Below are 17,416 nucleotides of genomic sequence, written 5' to 3'. Positions count from 1 at the left end.
CAGCCGCTCTATGATAAAAACACACCTCCGCGCCGCGAACAAAGTGCAAAACGCGCGAAACTTTTCCATACAATTATAAATCGATTCCTCTACTTCTGCTCAGTCTTTCAAAACTTTCTTTTTCACTAAAATGAGCGAATTTCAGTACTCTCGACGAAAGTATCACGAATTCCTCTCCCGATTAACTTGCTAATTTTATAAAATATCATTACTGGTTATTACAGTTGCATTTCAATCTGTCCTTATCGTCCTACTTCCCGCATATTAGGCGCTTCCAGTTTTTATGCTTGCGACCGCTCCATAAGAAAAGCGTTCCTCTATTCTGCTTTCCAAAACAGGCTTCGAGGCAAGTTGGCGTTGTACCTTTCTTTCTTAATTTGCTGCGCCCGCTCTGTCATGAAACTTTTCGTAACGGACATTTTTCAAAATAGTTATTGCCTGGTAAGACGACGATGTGTACACAACTACTGCACTTAGAAAAACACGTCGATCCACCTCGTAACGCTTGGCCCAACACACACACAAAAAAATAATAATGCACCCTCGCTCACTGCTTCGCATGAAACCGATTCCCACAAGGCGTGGGATCTGCCGAATATTTAATACCTTGTTATTCTGTCTACATGTTAACATTGTCTCCCAACATCTGAAAAGGATACCCTACGTCTCTTATTCGATCTTCGGCTTTCTTTACGCAATGCTTCGCCGATCGCACATGTTGTTCCTCCGGTGTACATCGTGCAAACTCCTGTTCCCGTTTTGCTTTCATTTTCTTTTCGATGCGTCGCGGATTCTAATATTTCAACAGCTATCTTCAGTCTATGTATTTCATGTAGCTTGATGCAACGAGGGCCGTCGTTGGCGGCCGGTGCGCGAACAAGGCCGTCGGCGACGGCGATTGCAGACGGGAACCGATGGAACTGGATCTACTCCCCAGCTTTATCCCTATTTGCATAGCTGTTCGTGCCGCCTGCAGTTCAGCCTGTCTGCTCGAGCTTGGTTCCCGGGGCCTTTCGGCAGCGCAGGACACAAGCGACGAGAGCACAATGAAGCGCAGCCAACATCCAGTACCGCGTCCCCGCAGCTAGCGCCTGCTCCTTTCTGGCACTCGCATGCCATTAGTCCGCGCCTCCAGTGCCCTCCACCCCCAACCCGTTTCTGTGCCAAGCGACCCCTGCCTTCCTTTCGCATTCCCCGTCACCCACAAACTGGTCTCGACACCCCTCTCTCCCTTTCTTTTATGGACGGACCACATTCTCCGAAGTGTCAATTACATTCCTACATTGATATTTCGGATGCCACTTATCATATGAAATAATTTTTTTCGCCAAAATGAGCACGTATATGCGTTCTAAAAATCTGTACCAAACACATTTCTCTAGCTCAATTCGCTAAATATATAAAAATTAATACTGGTTTCAGTTTTTCATGTCCTATTAGTTCCGTTTATATGAAAGATCAAGAATATTAACACTTAATGATAGACCCCGACCTGGCGTATATTAATATCGAAAGCGGACAAAAATTACCTTTTATTTATACTAACCAGGCCAACAATATCTCTTTACCAATTATATTTACTTATCACTTAATAACTCTTTATTAAATTAACCCACAACTATGATGTTTTCCATGAATGCATATCGCTAGGGTCACTCCGCGCTCCGAATATTACAGTGCTGTGTTTAAGTTACCGCAGTTATCCATATTAAAAAAAAAGAACACCTGGTCCAAACAACGCGTTTTCTAAATTTCCGCTGGATTTTTTTACTGCCATCCTGTAATGCCAACCTAGTCTTCGTTTTTTTTTATTGAAATGATGAAATAGGAGAGGTTGGTGCCATTATAGTGGCACCGGCTACTCCTTCTCGCTTAGAAGACAGAATATGCAGTAACAAGATTAATAAGGGCACAAAATGTAATACAGTAGAACACATAGGAAAATACGCACAGCCGAACATCACATGGCAGTTCATAAACGTCTAAAACGTCTAATAGGTTCATATGTACAAAATACGCACAGCCGAACATCACATGGCAGTTCATATACGTCTAATAGGTTCATATGCACACAAGTGTTGTATGACAAGTTCAAATGGGAAAAGTCAGTTCACCTGTATACGTTCAAACTCAAATATTCTGTATTGCTTGACATACACAGGAAAACACACTGACACAAATGATGACACTTAAAATCAAACCCACTATCACAAACATAACACAATTCCTTCAGTATGAAGGGGAAGTCGACATCGTGTGCAGTAGGTCAATATTTCCATAAAATATTCGATTCTTCAAGAAACTTCTTGAAGGCGACAAGCGCTGTTTTCTAAATAAAGACTTGCCGTTGGCCATGGACCTAGTATTTTCGTCAATGTGAAAGGTCTTCTATCTAAAAGTAGCAGACTTGCTCGTAATACTTTTCGTTGTGATTCATATTTTGTGCACTCGATAAGTAGATGATGTACATCTTCGTCAGGGTCTCTTTGGTTATCAACATAACAGTACCCAATTTTAGCACTTTTCGAGAAAAATGACGCAGATAATTCAACAAGAGCTCACTCACCAGGTTTGCGCCGCACCCGCGACCGTCCTCTTGCTCGCCACTCGCGAGATCACAATGTGTCGTTTGCTGCACGGCACCATCACGCGATTAGGGCACCGCAACTTGCTGCTGTCGATGAGATGACAACGTTCGTTGACACTTGTAGTCGCTTGTAATGTCCGCAAGGTGCATGGAACGATTTCCTTTTTCCGAACGCGGCCGAAGGCTTCGGACAATCCTCGCTGCACTACGACGCGGATACACGCGCTTCAGGCAGGGCACTGGGGAGACAGGGGATTGGAATGCAAGGTAAGCGAACTCGTCGGACGGGTTGGACGGCCGGCGGCTTGTGTCAAATTCTTGCTCGCAGGCCTGGAAACCTGCCTAGGAGGGGTTGATGGAAACCAGTCTGCCGGCGAGGCTGCCTACGTCACTCCTCCAGCAGCCAATGGAAAGCCGCTGAGCGATGCTCCGGAGTATTTGCGGCATGAGCTCCGGAGTATAATCAGGGAGAGGGCGCCCTTTTCCTCCCTCCATCGCCCGCGGGAGGAGAACGGCGGTGAATGAACGTATATACTCCGGCAAATTCCGATGTGTTCGAGTTGGGGAGAGGTCACCGGAGTTAGGCGGGAGCATCATCCCCCAAGACCTCCCAGCTGGGTACATTTTCGTTTACAGTGATAAGTCGCTCGCTGTACACCGCCGGCCGCACGTTGATTCGTATCGGCGCTCGCCCTCACGCTAGATGTTTGACAGCAGTTGTCGCATGGAGAGAAAGACACAGATTGAACTGTACTTTATTCCAGAAGACATCATTCTCCGTGAAACAAATTCTACGCAACGTTTCTTTCACCTGCACCGGCAACGAACTCTCACCGGCCGCCGGCCGGCTTGGTGCCGACGACGTAGAGAAGCCTACTTAGCCTACTTCGTATCGCTTCGTAGTTGTAGTCGCTGATTCTGCGGAAATACCTCTGACGAACAGCTTACTTTCGTTAGCGCTGGCAGTGTTCTTCGTAGTTCTTCCCAATTCGGTACATTGAAGCGAGTTATCCGCGGTGTCCGGGCTCGAAGGCTTGCACTTGTTTGGGTCCGGCAGCTCGTAGAGAAGAAACGTGGGTGAGCGCTCTCGCTCGCTGTGTGCGCCGGCGCGAGTTGAACTTGACTCTCATAACTGCTTCTATTCGTTGTAATAGTGCTTCGCTTTCACTCTGGCGTGTAAGCCATATAACTCGTGATCGTGCTAGCCGACAGGCCCGGGAAGTGCAGGGCGGCAGCAGGCGATCGGCGCGCAGTTACACCCCCCGTTGGTCCCCTTCTTGTCGGGCGTTTGCGCACGACACGCACTGTCTCGCATTTACACCCTGTTGGACGAACCGTTGATCCTTTGGTTTAACGACGGCCGTTAGTCCAATTTTGCCCAGTTTCGGCTTAGAGTGTACGAGGTTTCTGGACCGCTATTTCAACAATCAACGTCGACTTAATATTTGCCTTTAGTGTCCCTTTAAGCAAACTGGCGTTAATTACTACGTAAGACCATGCATCTTAATTATCAGAAGCCGAACATGACGTCCTAGAACAGCTCTGCAGGCCATTGACTTCCTTATAATTCTGTTGCTTTGGACGATGAAGCGGTTGAATACTACCTGCCTTTTGATGGTACCAGGTGCTAGTGCCGTTCCATAATTTTAGCACCATTGCCATTTTTGACGTTATATACAGCAGTATTACTAAAAGAAGTGGCAAGCAGTTGTATTACTTGCATTATTTGCTACGAAAAGGCCCCCGCTGGAATCCTGCGCCGGCGTGTTATGCAGTGAAGGCCAGGCAAAGGAAAACTTCGTACGACCTTGCGATTGTTCAGTTGGAAAATTTTCTTCTCGCTTAAAACAAAAACTACTGTTTTCAAACTTCTTGTACGTCATACCCACAAAGCACACTACACAGCGATGTAAAAGTCATATTTTTACTTGGACCGCTACATTGTGAAAATGAAGCCGCAATATGGGTCAAAACGCTATTCTTCCCAAATTTGTCACAATATTGTGACATTTCTTCTTCTTTCGATCCCGCAGTATTTTTATCACTTACTATAGGAACCTACAAAGCCCTCAATGTAAATATATTACTTGAGGAAAAATTGTTGCTTTTTGTAAGAAATGCTAAACATGCAGCATCTTGCGACTTTTCGTCAGGGCCAAATATAATAAAAGTTGGTATAAAAATGAATAAACTGTCATAGTTGTTTCGTGTAAACTGTCAAAAATTCTTTCGTAGTAATGGCTCAAACTAGTAATTTCATATAATTTGTTATGTACGACGCAGTTTCACTTCCGTGCCCCAAGTTAGAAGCGCCCTCTAGGCAACACAAATTTTATCCCCGAAATTATATATATTGCCACGCCCGCTTCTTCTTTTATTTTGATGTGTTCGAGTTTGACCAGCAAGGACGGTTATCAACGCTCGACGCTGGCCGCGAAGCAGTGTTCGAGAAGCTTCACGATTTTAGTAGATCGTTTTGTTAAGATTGCGCGCCGCACGCGAATGTTCCAGCTTTGTCGAGAGATAACGCCGCCACCAGCGATATTGCTGGAAAGTTCGATAGCGCCTGTATGAAAGCCGATGCGCTTGACCGCTCGTCAGTTGATCGACGGTCGACGCTCTGTTCGCCGCTATCAGTGTATTGCTGTAGTTTGACGTTCAGTTTCCCGGCCACAAGTTCAGCCAAATAAAGAGTTTTCATCTTTGACGTGCTGACTGCTGCCTTCGTCGACGTCACGACCCCGTGACAATATATATAAAGACCTTGCGTGTACGTATGTACACATTAAGGAAGTGCAGGTGCTGAAATAAATCCGGAGTCCCGTATACACTCTAAATCAAGTCCTGGCTAAATTTCCTATATCCTAGAAACTAGACAAAAACGTCCGGTTCCGTGGCTATATCTAGCACTTTAAGCGGGACCTGATTAAGAGTGATATATACTGCAGCGTGCCTCACAATTATTTCGTGGCTTGGTCCCGTCAAATTCGTAAATGCGAAGGTATTTCCCAAACGCTAGTTTTAGAGCGCAGCTCTTAGGCGTCCCTTCCTGCGTTGAGCGGTGTCGCCGTTGGCGTTGTCGTCGTCGTAACCGATAGACCGAACGAGTACGAAAGAGAGCGAACGAGGACGAAAGAGAGCGAACGCGGAGTCTCTCGATATCGCGAGCCATTGAACCTCGCTTTCTTCCTCCGTCAAGCGCGCTGGCCCCTCGGTCGGAGCTCGTGCGTATGCAGGGCTGCCACGTGCACTGCGGCTGGCTTCGCTTGTCCTCACGGGGCTGTCGGCGTTTCGTTTGGTTCGCGACGCCTGTAATGCACAGAGAGGTGCGCGTAGCACTCGAGCGCTGGTAGTTTCTGTGGCAATATGTAATTAATGTAACATTGCTGCAACTGCGGATAGCCAACACATTAAACACAGTTGGCGTTGCCCCAACACGAAGCTGCGCTCAGAATTTGCATTAGGGATTATCGTACATGACCAGGATTTGGGGAAATATGCACGTAGCGCCATCTGTCGTCGGGGACTGCGGTGGCCTGCCGTAACTGAATGGGAAATAGGCGAAAAAAATTGTATCTGACGAAAAAATACAGATATCAAAAACGACTCCCGGCTCTATACAGCAGAGACTTACTTGAACATTCTGTTAAAATTACAGTGTGGCGCTACTAACCGCGTGGCTTCCCAAAGTGTTTAAAATTTTACAATGGGGCCCCATGTATTTCTAATGGGCGGTGTTCAATTGCCCTGGGAAGCCACAGGCTTTGTAGTGCGATACTGAAATTTTACCAAAATGTTCCAGTAGGTCTCTACTGTATAGAACCCCGAGTCGTTTTTGATAGCTTGCTTTTTTCAAGAGATATTGTAGCGGGGTTGCAGCTATGACTATGGTGAGGTGTGCGAAGAAGAGGCAGACGACGTGTCGGTGTGCTGGAAGTAACAACCGCCATATTGACTGCTGGACCATCCTACACTGTAAATAAGTTATAAATATATTCGCAACATTTTGGTGGAGGTGCTGGGTACTACGCAAGACGGAACTCCGCAGCGGACGTATCCTGGACAGCCGCAATATGTCAACAGAAAGCAACTCTGCTGCTGCCGCTTCGACCGCGCCTCCGGTACAGCCGGTACAGCCGGTCGTATTGACTCAACCCCGCGATCCCGGTAACTTCTGCGGCACCGACCACGTTGACGTCGATGACTGGATCGCGAAGTATGAGCGGTTTGCAGCGGTCTACAGGTGGGACCCTACAATGATGCTTGCCAACGTTGACTTCTATCTCTGCGGAACAGCAGGTACGTGGTTTCAGGCTCATGAAGCTGACATAACCAGTTGGGATGCCTGTAAACAGAAGCTTCGTGACCTATTTGGCAGAGCCGTCGGACGCCAGCGGGCCGCTTCTAAAGAACTCTCCTGTCGGGCACAATCTTCGACCGAATCGTATGTCTCCTACATCCTTGACGTCCTGGCCCTTTGCCGACGTGTCGACACCAACATGTCAGAGGGTGACAAAGTAAGCCACTTGCTCAAGGGAATTGCGGATGATGCTTTCAATTTACTAGTGTCTAAAGACTGCTCCACCGTGGACGACATCATCAAAGAGTGCCGCCGGTTCGAAGAACTAAAGAGTCGCCGCATTGCCCAGCATTTCGTGCGACTTCCGAACACGGCCGCTACATCATCTTGCGAGGTTTGACCTAAGGGCCTACCGTCGAAGTCAAATATGTCAGAGTAGATCATAAGGAGATCACTGAGGTCTTTAACTTGAGAGGGCAAAAGTTCTGAGGCAATCATCTTGGTGATGTTGTTGTGCAGTGTAGAAGAGGTGACTGCGTCGACGATCGCTTGGGGACGGCGAACGGCTGGAGCGTCGGACCGATGTCGCAGAAGCCTCAGCGTATGGTCCACCGTCACGAGCGGGAAACTGCAGGGGCCGGTGGTTGTCGTCACGTCGATACCCAGAAAACGAGCGAGATGGAAAGGTGCGAGAACGACAGTAGCGAGAAATATGTCCTACACCGTGGCAACGAAAGCAGATCGGCTTGTCGTCCTGCGTTCTCCACTGGGCAGGGTCACGATAGCGGCGAAACATTTCCGGTGCACGAGGAGGCGTTATGGAACTGACACGAGGTTCCGTCAACGAACACACCGGCTGCAGTCCGACATTTGCAAGCTCTTCCCTCACAACCTGCTGGATCAACGAGATCGTTGGTCGAGGATCATCAGATGGCCGCGTCAGGAAAGATGGTGGCGACGCCGCCTCGATTTCTCGGCGCACGATGCGAACTACGCTCTCGTTGGTAGGCGGTTGACCGCATGGCGGCTGAAGGCAAGTCAAGTTGTACAACACCGGCCGAGCAGTCAATGACAGCAGAGTGGTCAGACAAGAAATCGAGTCCGAGGATGACATCATGTGGACAATGAGCGAGAACATGAAACAGAACGGACGTCTGGCGGTTGGAGAACCTCACACGTGCCGTGCACATTCCGAGTACAGCCGGAGTTCCTCCACTAGCGACACGTACAAATAGGGACTCGGGCGGCGTAAGGACCTTATTTAATCGTGCACGGAGATCAGAGCTCATAATAGAAATATGTGCGCCGGTATCAATGAGGGCAGTAACAGGTAGGCCATCCACTTCCACAGCAAGCAGGTTCTGGTCCGTTGTGAGGGTCAGCAGAGGGTTTTCAGGTCGGGGGTCGAATGCAGCGTCACCTCCGGGAGCTGCATTGCTCAGTTTTCCGAGTATGGGCGTCCAGTGGGGCGGGGCGACGAATGGCGACGGGGCTGAGGTGGCAGACGAATAGCCTCAGCACACGAAAGTTTGGTCTGAACCTCCTCCGTTTGAAGCCGTACCTTTCGCCCACCACCTGCTAACAGGCGCCGAGTCGGCGCTTTCGCCGCCGGGGGTCGATGTAGCGGGGTTGCAGCTATGACTATGGTGAGGTGTGCGAAGAAGAGGCAGACGACGTGTCGGTGTGCTGGAAGTAACAACCGCCATATTGACTGCTGGACCATCCTACACTCTAAATAAGTTATAAATATATTCGCAACAATATGATTTTTTTCGCATATCTCCCATTCAGTTATGGCAGGAGGCCGTCCTCACCGCCGAGAGATGGCGCCACACACAGATGTCCCCAAATCCTGGGAATGATCGTCGGTGAATTTTTTAGTTGCTATATTTTTACCTCCATATTCCCTACGGGGCACTGGGTAGGAGCCTGTCCGGTTTTTGTACATAATAAAGCTTTTCCTCTACTACTACTACTACTACTACTACTACTACTACTACTAATACTAGGGCTACCTGGTGTGCTAACGGGCGCATATATGAGAGCACATGTCAGCTCGTATAAGATCACAACCACAGAATGACACATTCACTGTACAAATGCTAGTTTAGGCCGTGCTTATACGGAAACTTCGCTTATGTTCATCGTACACATGTGGGCGAGATGAAACATACGTTTCCTCGATCATTGGGTTGAACCAAGCAATAAAATCCACAACACGCTGTATCGAACGAGACCCCAGTGCACGACAAACAAATGAGCGGAGCGCTTATACAACAATCGCATTTCATTGGCTGCTTGCGTACGTGAGGAATTTTTATCCTTCTTGTATCGGACCTTGCAAGGCCTTGCTGCCCGAGGGTCCCTACACGCGGCTGCATGGACGCTCAAGCGTTAACCATCAAGAATCGAGTAGCACTCAATCATAAATTGATTGCTCGATACACTGACCGTACGAAATCGCCATTTTATGGGCACGCTTTCACCCGTAACCCACTCTTGGCACTTACGTGAGAAGAAATTCGAACGTCAAACAGTTGAGAGTATGCGGAGCTTATAAATTCAAATCATATCAGGATAAGTGTTAGAAGGAGCGCAAATGCAGCACGACAGAGAAAATGCGCAGCAACAGTGGCAACAGGTTAGAGGCGGAAAATAAGAACAAATAGAGACTCAAAGAACAAAAAGAAGAGAAAAAATATAGAACTAGTGGAACGGGCACGCTTGTCATGCGAGCAGCGAGTTCAATTTCCGTTTCTTGACGGCCGCTCGTCATTGTCTCCGGCTCCTTTCTCGGCGGCTTGTTGCGCGCGTTTCGTCGATAGCAGCGCCGCACGGCTTTTGTGCTGCCGCGCATTTCACGAGCGGGCGGCCCGGGCAACTTGTTTGACGTTTGCCAATACCCACTTGCGTGCGAACAAAGGCGGCAGACGACGTGCCTCTGAAGCACGTACGCATGCGACTATACGCACGTCTATACAGACAACGCTCGCATGCGGTGCATGCGCTCGGCAACTCTCCCGAGTCCTGCAGTCCGCCGAAGGAACTTTCGTAAAACCTTCTTTGAAGTTGTCTCTCGGTTGCTCGTAGAACTGCGAGGTAAATAAGAACAACGCGACAGGCTAGAAGGGGGCAACTTTCTCACACCCTCATTTTTTTTATCACTCTCCTCAGGTAAGTATCTGCCTTGCACGAACCTCGCCTGTGTACGATTAATGTTGACTCGACGCCTCATGCGTCTGAGCCGCAGGGCCGGCAGGCAACGGACAGGTAGACACACCGCCCCGCAGTGTGGATGTGCGCTCGTCGCCATCACACGCACACAAAAAAACTCGCGCACACAGGTATATATACAACGGACGCTGAGAACGAGGTCCCATGCATGCAGGCTTGCTCGAACGGACGCCTCGCATACACAGTGTTGTTCTTTCTATGCCGTGCTTTGCACTCTATGTGTGTGCGATTAGCGTCGTGTTCTTATGCGGTAGTACACACGTCATACGCGTGTAGAGCGAGTGTTCGCGCCGGACTATAGCGCGCGCGCGTGTGTATACAAACGATGTGATGGGAGGGTTTGCCCACCATTCTAACGAGCCGCCGAGCGCTGCGCGGGGCTCGTTTCGAAGAATGGCGCAATGAATCATGCTCCGAACCGATCCGTGGCGTACTTCGTTTCACGGTGCGGACGGCGAGCATGAAGGAATGGCCGAGTGCGCCGCCTCTTTGCAAGTTGTCATTGCGCGGCGTGAAATTAAGGGAATGAAAAATTTGCTGACCTCTCTTCGTGGGTCGCGGAGACCGTGGTTGTGGCGGTACATGTATACGTGATACAAGGAACGGTGTATGCAGCGTGGTTGTTGGGGCTGGTCGGTTCATCATAAGCAAAGTATAAAACGGCGTGGCACAGGACGAGTAAGAGAGCACACTGTCCAGCACTCGCTCCATTGCTCACAGAACACAAAGGACAGGACACGATAGTGTGCTCCTTCAATCGTCCTGTGTCGCCCTGTTTTGTGTTGTTATAACAGTGCATACTGATGTCTCGGTAAACACAGCATCCTCCTTTGACACCATATGGTGTCGAAAGAGGACGCTGTGGTTACCGACATTGTTTTGATGAAACGATGAGCCTCATGATCAGTCACCCTCTTTACTCGATCTAACAAGGCATATGCCTGAGCCGACGTTTTGACAAAAAAGGTACTTGTTCTTCAGTGAATAAGGGATCGTTTTTACCAGGGTATAAATTGCTATTGTCGAAACTTTGACTCCAAATCGAGGTGTCCCCTGTTTGATCAGTATTCGTCTCTGTTCTGCTGTTAACTTGTATCGTTTGGATACGTGTGCGTCGGATGTTTGTGTGCGCCTCTGCTTGTTTGTGTGTTTGTGTTTGCGTTTACGTGTACTCGCACGCCCGTATGTGGGTATCCGGCCTAGCGCCGCAGTCGATCGTCAAGTAGATAGTGCGCAGGCGCGCGAAACAAATAAAAGGCATGCGCCGCAACCTGCCCGTGGCTGATCGGGACCAGCCATGCACCGACGAACATGTGGCAATAAACGTCGCTATATAGTCCTGGAAACTTGTCCGCTACTTTCGCATGAACCACCCAACACGACAGTCTCTGTGTTTGTGATGGCCTGCGCTTTTCCCTTTTCTTAAAGGGGTCATGAAGCACCCCTTGGGCTTGTTGAAAAAACACATCCTGCGGAAAGCTGACACGGCTATGAACTGCTCTGCCAAATACTACAGTCGTGCGCGCCGCGTAAAGGCCACAAGCGGAGCGCGAAGTTGCCGTTTCCCCAGGCGCCCTCTTTTCAAACAGAGGCCGGTTCTCACTCTCGTCGGTGGGCGGGGCGTCTGGCAGTTTACGTCGCAAGAGACATAGCATGCTTATTGGCCGATAGCCGACGTAAATCGAGAGCGGCGTTCGGATCAGATGCGCTTCTTGCCGCGGGTGCCGCCACTTGCCGGCGCCGCACTCCTCAGTACACGGTAGCCGCACTCGCGCGAGCGAATCACAGCGGGAGAGCGATCGCGTTTCATGACGCGCGCTGACGTAACTTCTTTCCCCCATGCCATCCCTCCCTGTCTAGCTTCCAGTGCGCTCGTCGGCACGAGAAAAGAGAGAAAGCGCTCGGAGCGTGCGCCAAACCCCCGTAACTCCGCTGATTCTTGACGGATTCGAGAAATTTTTGCGGCAATCGATTCGGGCGGCAGTAAACTCCGATACCGAGGTCATTACATCATTACTTGGAAAAGTGGTTCATGACCCCTTTAACATTCCATAGAATGTTGCTAACTTATAAGCTCGCACCGTGATACGCGTATAGCGTATACACAAAGCTTCGTGGTTTTGCAATGGATACGTGCATTACAGTCAGAAAAAACATTGGCCGCGTATCTGCGTGCTTCGCTGCAAATGTCGTCTAAAGACGACAGAAGCGGCGCTGCGTGAGATATGGACGCCATCTGGCAATGCGTCGGGAAACATGAGTGCTGTGTTGCGGGCTAGTAGTCCCGGCGCAGCAGCAGGCGAAGACCGGCGGTGACCAACGCGACCGGCGGGGACGCCAGCCAGCCCGAACACGCGGTTTGGCGCGAAGCGCCGAAGCAGAAGAAACGTCCGCACTCAACGAGTACTCCCCACACACTCTTTTATTTACACGTCGCCTGGGTAAAACGGGAATGCCAGAGCGGCGCCCCATGGCATTCGTACAGTGCAATACTGAACCGAATCCGAAACACAACAATGAGCTCGTGCAGAGGGCACGGAGGAAGGCAAGTTTCAGCGCAGTCGCATTTTCAGCGCAGCTTAAGAAACTAGGGTCTCTAGAATTACGTATCTGTGTATTTTCTATTAAAGGAACACACCACCTAATATTTACCTAGTGATGTTGCGCCTCAGATTTGCGTAATCTTTGCTTTTTGATCAACAATGTACACAAGTATGAACCTAGTCAGCCGTTCAAGATGGCTGGCCCTTGGGCAAGTGGTTCAACTTTGGCCGGGTGGCTGAATCGAGTGACGTGCTGACAAACAGAGAGACGTACAGAAAGACAGACCAAAATTTATGCGTTTAAGTTCCCCAAGAAAGACTATCGTCTTTAATAAGCGTATACCTGGGTTGGTTGTGAATCGCATTATTGTACAGATTAGAGCGCACAAGTGCACACAGACGGAGTAAAAAAAAAACGCGAGTTTGTAGTGCTTTTCGCGTTTTCAGTGTTCTTCACTACTCCGGCCCTCGGTCTGTACTTGCGCGCTGGAAGATGTACCATAATACACATATATAGGCGTGAGCAGGGTTCCCCTTCAGGGGGGGGGGGGCGAATATTCGTCGCAGCACCCCCCTCCTAATTATGTCAATGGATGGCGCTGACATTGCGCCCCCCCCCGGAATCGCAGCTCCCCCCCTCCCAATTATGTCAATGTATGGCGCTGACATTGCGCCCCCCCCCCCCCAAGTCACACACCCCTCCTTATTATGTCAATGTGTGGGGCTGACATTGCGCCCCCCTAGGTGAATAAGGGGGGGAGCGCCCCCCCCCCCCCCTGCTTCCCACCCCCTCGTGCGCACGCCTATGATAATACAGCAAGACGCCTTTGCAAGGGGCAAATGACTAAGTTTTAAGAGACAGTGCGGGTTGCAGGGTTGCGCCGCGATGTCGTCGCTGTGACACATCCGGTGCGCATGCGCGGATCGGGTGCGATTGAACAAGTTCGGCCCGGAACCTATGCATGGCAGCCGCGGGGGTGCATGCTTCGTGCTGGGAGCGTTTGGGAATGCGGATAATCGGCGAAGGGGAAAAAGAGATTCGCTGTCGTGATTGTGCGCATCGACGTTGGTGGGCTTCGGCCTGCCGCGGCATCTCTAAGCCTGTTTGTTTCTTGCTTTTTACAATCTTTGTTTTTCGCAACGCGTAGCGAGGCGTGATAGCCAAGCCAACGAGCGAGGACGCCCTATTTCTGTGCACGCCGCCAAGCGACGTGCGCTCGGCTTCAGGGAGGGTCGCGGGCAAGGTGCCCGATTTGTTGGCCGCTGGGACGCATTATATCTTGAGCAACCTGGGCGCTGCACCAATAAACTGCCGCCATCTCTGCGTAGCTCCCGTGCCGCTCTGCTGGAGCTCTCCCTTCGTTTTCTTGTTGCACGACTAAAAAATGTTTTCCGGAGTATCCACGAAGCTGGCGCTTTGTCGAGGCCTCCAAAGCGTGCAGTATTTATGCTTCTTATTTCTGAAAAGAAGAAAGACATGTCATGCACCGCTGTATAGCACAGTGCAACGAATCAAATCCGTACGAAATTAACAAGTAGGTGTCGTAATTTCAGCAGAAGGGGGGGGGGGGATGTGAGAATATGATGTGTACAGTTGCGGCAAGACATGAGAATGCTCGCGTGCTTTAATTACAGGTTGAGGGATCCCAGGTGACCAAAGCTATAGTCCAGAACATCCCACTGTACGCAGTGTCTCAAACTCATTCCATGTTTTTGGCACGTAAAATCCCAGAAACTGTAATGTTCTATGCATTACGCTCGTATAACTCATTCTTGCACATAACGAAAGCAAAGAACACACCGGAAAATTTGCCTCACTTGGTGAAACGCACAGAATATGACCTGTCAACCATGTCACTGCAGCTGTTTGGATTTTTATCAAATGTGTGATTTCCCGCGTGTAGAGTGACCTGTAAATACGTAGATAACACAGGCCACCAAAAGCTCTCGGTCACCTCCACGACATGATGATTGCGGGCAAGCCAACGGACCCATCTTCCAGCAAGTGGTCGACACTTAACGAAAACGCAGACAGGGCGGCGTACACTTCCTGAAGAGGCGACACTCGATAGCATACATATAGCATACATATAGCATACATATAATACAGATAAGTATTATGCGGTTTGTTTTGGCGTAGCAGTCAGAAAAGTCCCGGAATGTAAATATTTGGGAATTCTCTCAGCGGAATCATTGCGCTGGAACAGGCATATAGACCACATGGTATTAAAGGCTAGCAAAACATTGTTCTTTTATTCGCAGAAGTTTTAATTGTGCAATAAAATAGGTAAAGTAGACCCTTCACTTCCTATGTAAGATCAATGCTTGACCACATATGCTTGTGTTATTTGGGACTCGCCTCAAAAGTGTCTTGCAGAAACAACAAAAAAGGTTCTAAACGGGGCAACCCGATTTCCAAGTAATAATTACAATCCATTAGCTAGTATCTCGGAAATGAAATCTACATTAGGATGGACAACGCTACAATCCAGAAGACGGAAACTTCGATTAATAATTTTAGATGGCATGTACTATAATCAAAGAGGAATTATTAAAGTGAAATACCTATTGGTACCAACGTACCGTTGTAAACGTCGTCAGCACATGCATAAGGTACAAGAGTACTCCTCCAATACCACTAATATTGCTAGCTCCTTCTTTTTAAAAATAAGTAAAAAATGCAATCACACCACTCAATATGTAGCAAACTTAACCGGTAGCAGTTTTTTTGTATCATCGCTGTAACTTGTGACGCGTGCGTTATAAATTTTTCATAGTTGTAATTAAATCCTTTTACAATCCAGTGTACAGTACTGTTGCCAGTATACACTGGCAACAGTGTCGCCAGAGTATACTGAGAATGCCACCTGCATAGGTGGTGAAATGTCTGTTATTTTGTTAATACTTGTTTTCTTCAGTCAGAGTAAACCTTTTACAATCATAAATTCACCCGGCTTTGGAACATTTTTCTACCAAATTTTCAGCTGCTTGCCATTTGCATATTGTGCTAAATGTGTTGTGGTATGCTATTATTGTTATATTCCGCGTTCTGTTTTCGCATTTTATTATATAATAATAATATCTGGGGTTTAACGTCCCAAAACCACGGAGGGCTCCGGAAATTTCGACCACGTGGGTTTCTTTAACGTGCACCTAAATCTAAGTACACGGGCCTCAGACATTTTCGCCTCCATCGAAAATGCAGCCGCCGCAGCCGGGATTCGAGCCCGCGACCTTCAGGTCAGCAGTCGAGCGCCATAACCACTAGACCACCGTGGCGGGGCCTCGCATTTTATTATAGAAATGTAATTAAACTATGTCGACTTTTTATGTGCACCACCAACGCGTTGCCGGAATTTTGTAGATGAATAAAATAAATAATAACTAAGAAACTATTAGGTAGCAACGTAGTAACTACATGGGAAAATTGACATCAGTAAGCATGGACGCCAGAACGAGTACAAGAATAAACATCGGGCCCGTAAAGACCTACTGCGAGGCGAAAACTAAAAGAGGATTTAACGTTGTATAGACAAGCGACCTTTCACATGCAAAGAATACTTGGACAAAGTAGTCTACGCTCTCTCGCTGTCTTGGACCATGGCCCTGGATCATACAGTTGTGTTTGTTATGTCAAGACGAGTAGCCGGGGCCTGTAAAGACACCAACGTCACCTGTAAACCATATCGTCAAAGATCACATCGTTGGCTCTTTCGCAATACAGATCATCAAAATAAAAGCGGCGCGTTAGTTTCTCAACCTTTTCGTCCGCTTAGATGATACTGTGGTTACAGTGCTCGGCTGCTGACCCGAAAGTCGCGGGTTCGATCCCGGCCGCGGCGGTCACATTTCGATGGAAAGAAATAGCAGCGAAAGAAAGGCAGGCGGGGGGGGGGGGGGGGCGCAATCGGTATGCTATGCCATACATTGGAACAGGATGGGGAGATTGCAAGATGGCGGCGAAATGCTATATAGACCCGTGTAATGTGAGATGTCAGTGCATGTTCAGAGGGTCGAAATTTCCGGAGCCCTACACTATACGGCGTGCCTCGCAATCCTGCTTTGGCCCGTAAAACCAAAGATACCATTATTATAGTTTCTTAACTTTGTATACGCTGCTGCTGCACGATACGCGCGCGGCACACGCAGCAGCGCAAAAGTCACGCGCCTGCCGAGTGAATATTCTTTTTTTCCTTTCCTATTTGCAATGTGCGTTTCCTCAAATTCAGGAAAATTCGCAACGACGACGCCACGCGCATACGCGTGGCCGATGCGTCTGTGTCAATACGCACGGGTCCTTGTGCTTATTTCCTGTTCTTGGATTTTTTTTCTGAATCGAATAATATACACTCGCAAATAGGAGAGTTTTCACCCGTTCCAGCTGAGCACTTTCACGCACAGCCCATGCTCGTATATGGATGCGTGAGCTGCTCCGCGAGGCCATTGTTTAGATGTTTACGCACACAACCTGTTCAAGCATTGAATGTGTCAGCAGGCCTGCTGACTTTTTACAGCAAATCTGTAAATGGCTCGGTAGGAAAGTGTGGAGGTCCGTGAGTGCGCAGAAACTATGATTAATAAGTAATGCTAGGAGGAGGAGGAGGAAGGAAATGAATGAAAGGCAGGGAGCATAGGCGTGCGCAGGGTTCCCCATTAGGGGGGGGCGAATGTTCATCGCAGCGCCCCCCCCTCCTACTGAGACCATGTGTGGGGCAAATTTCGCCCCGCCCCCCTCTTAGGTGACTAGAAGGG

This window comes from Rhipicephalus sanguineus, chromosome 5 (genome assembly GCF_013339695.2).
Source record: "Rhipicephalus sanguineus isolate Rsan-2018 chromosome 5, BIME_Rsan_1.4, whole genome shotgun sequence".
Taxonomy (NCBI): Eukaryota; Metazoa; Arthropoda; class Arachnida; order Ixodida; family Ixodidae; genus Rhipicephalus; species Rhipicephalus sanguineus.
This window is presented reverse-complemented; position numbering follows the sequence as displayed.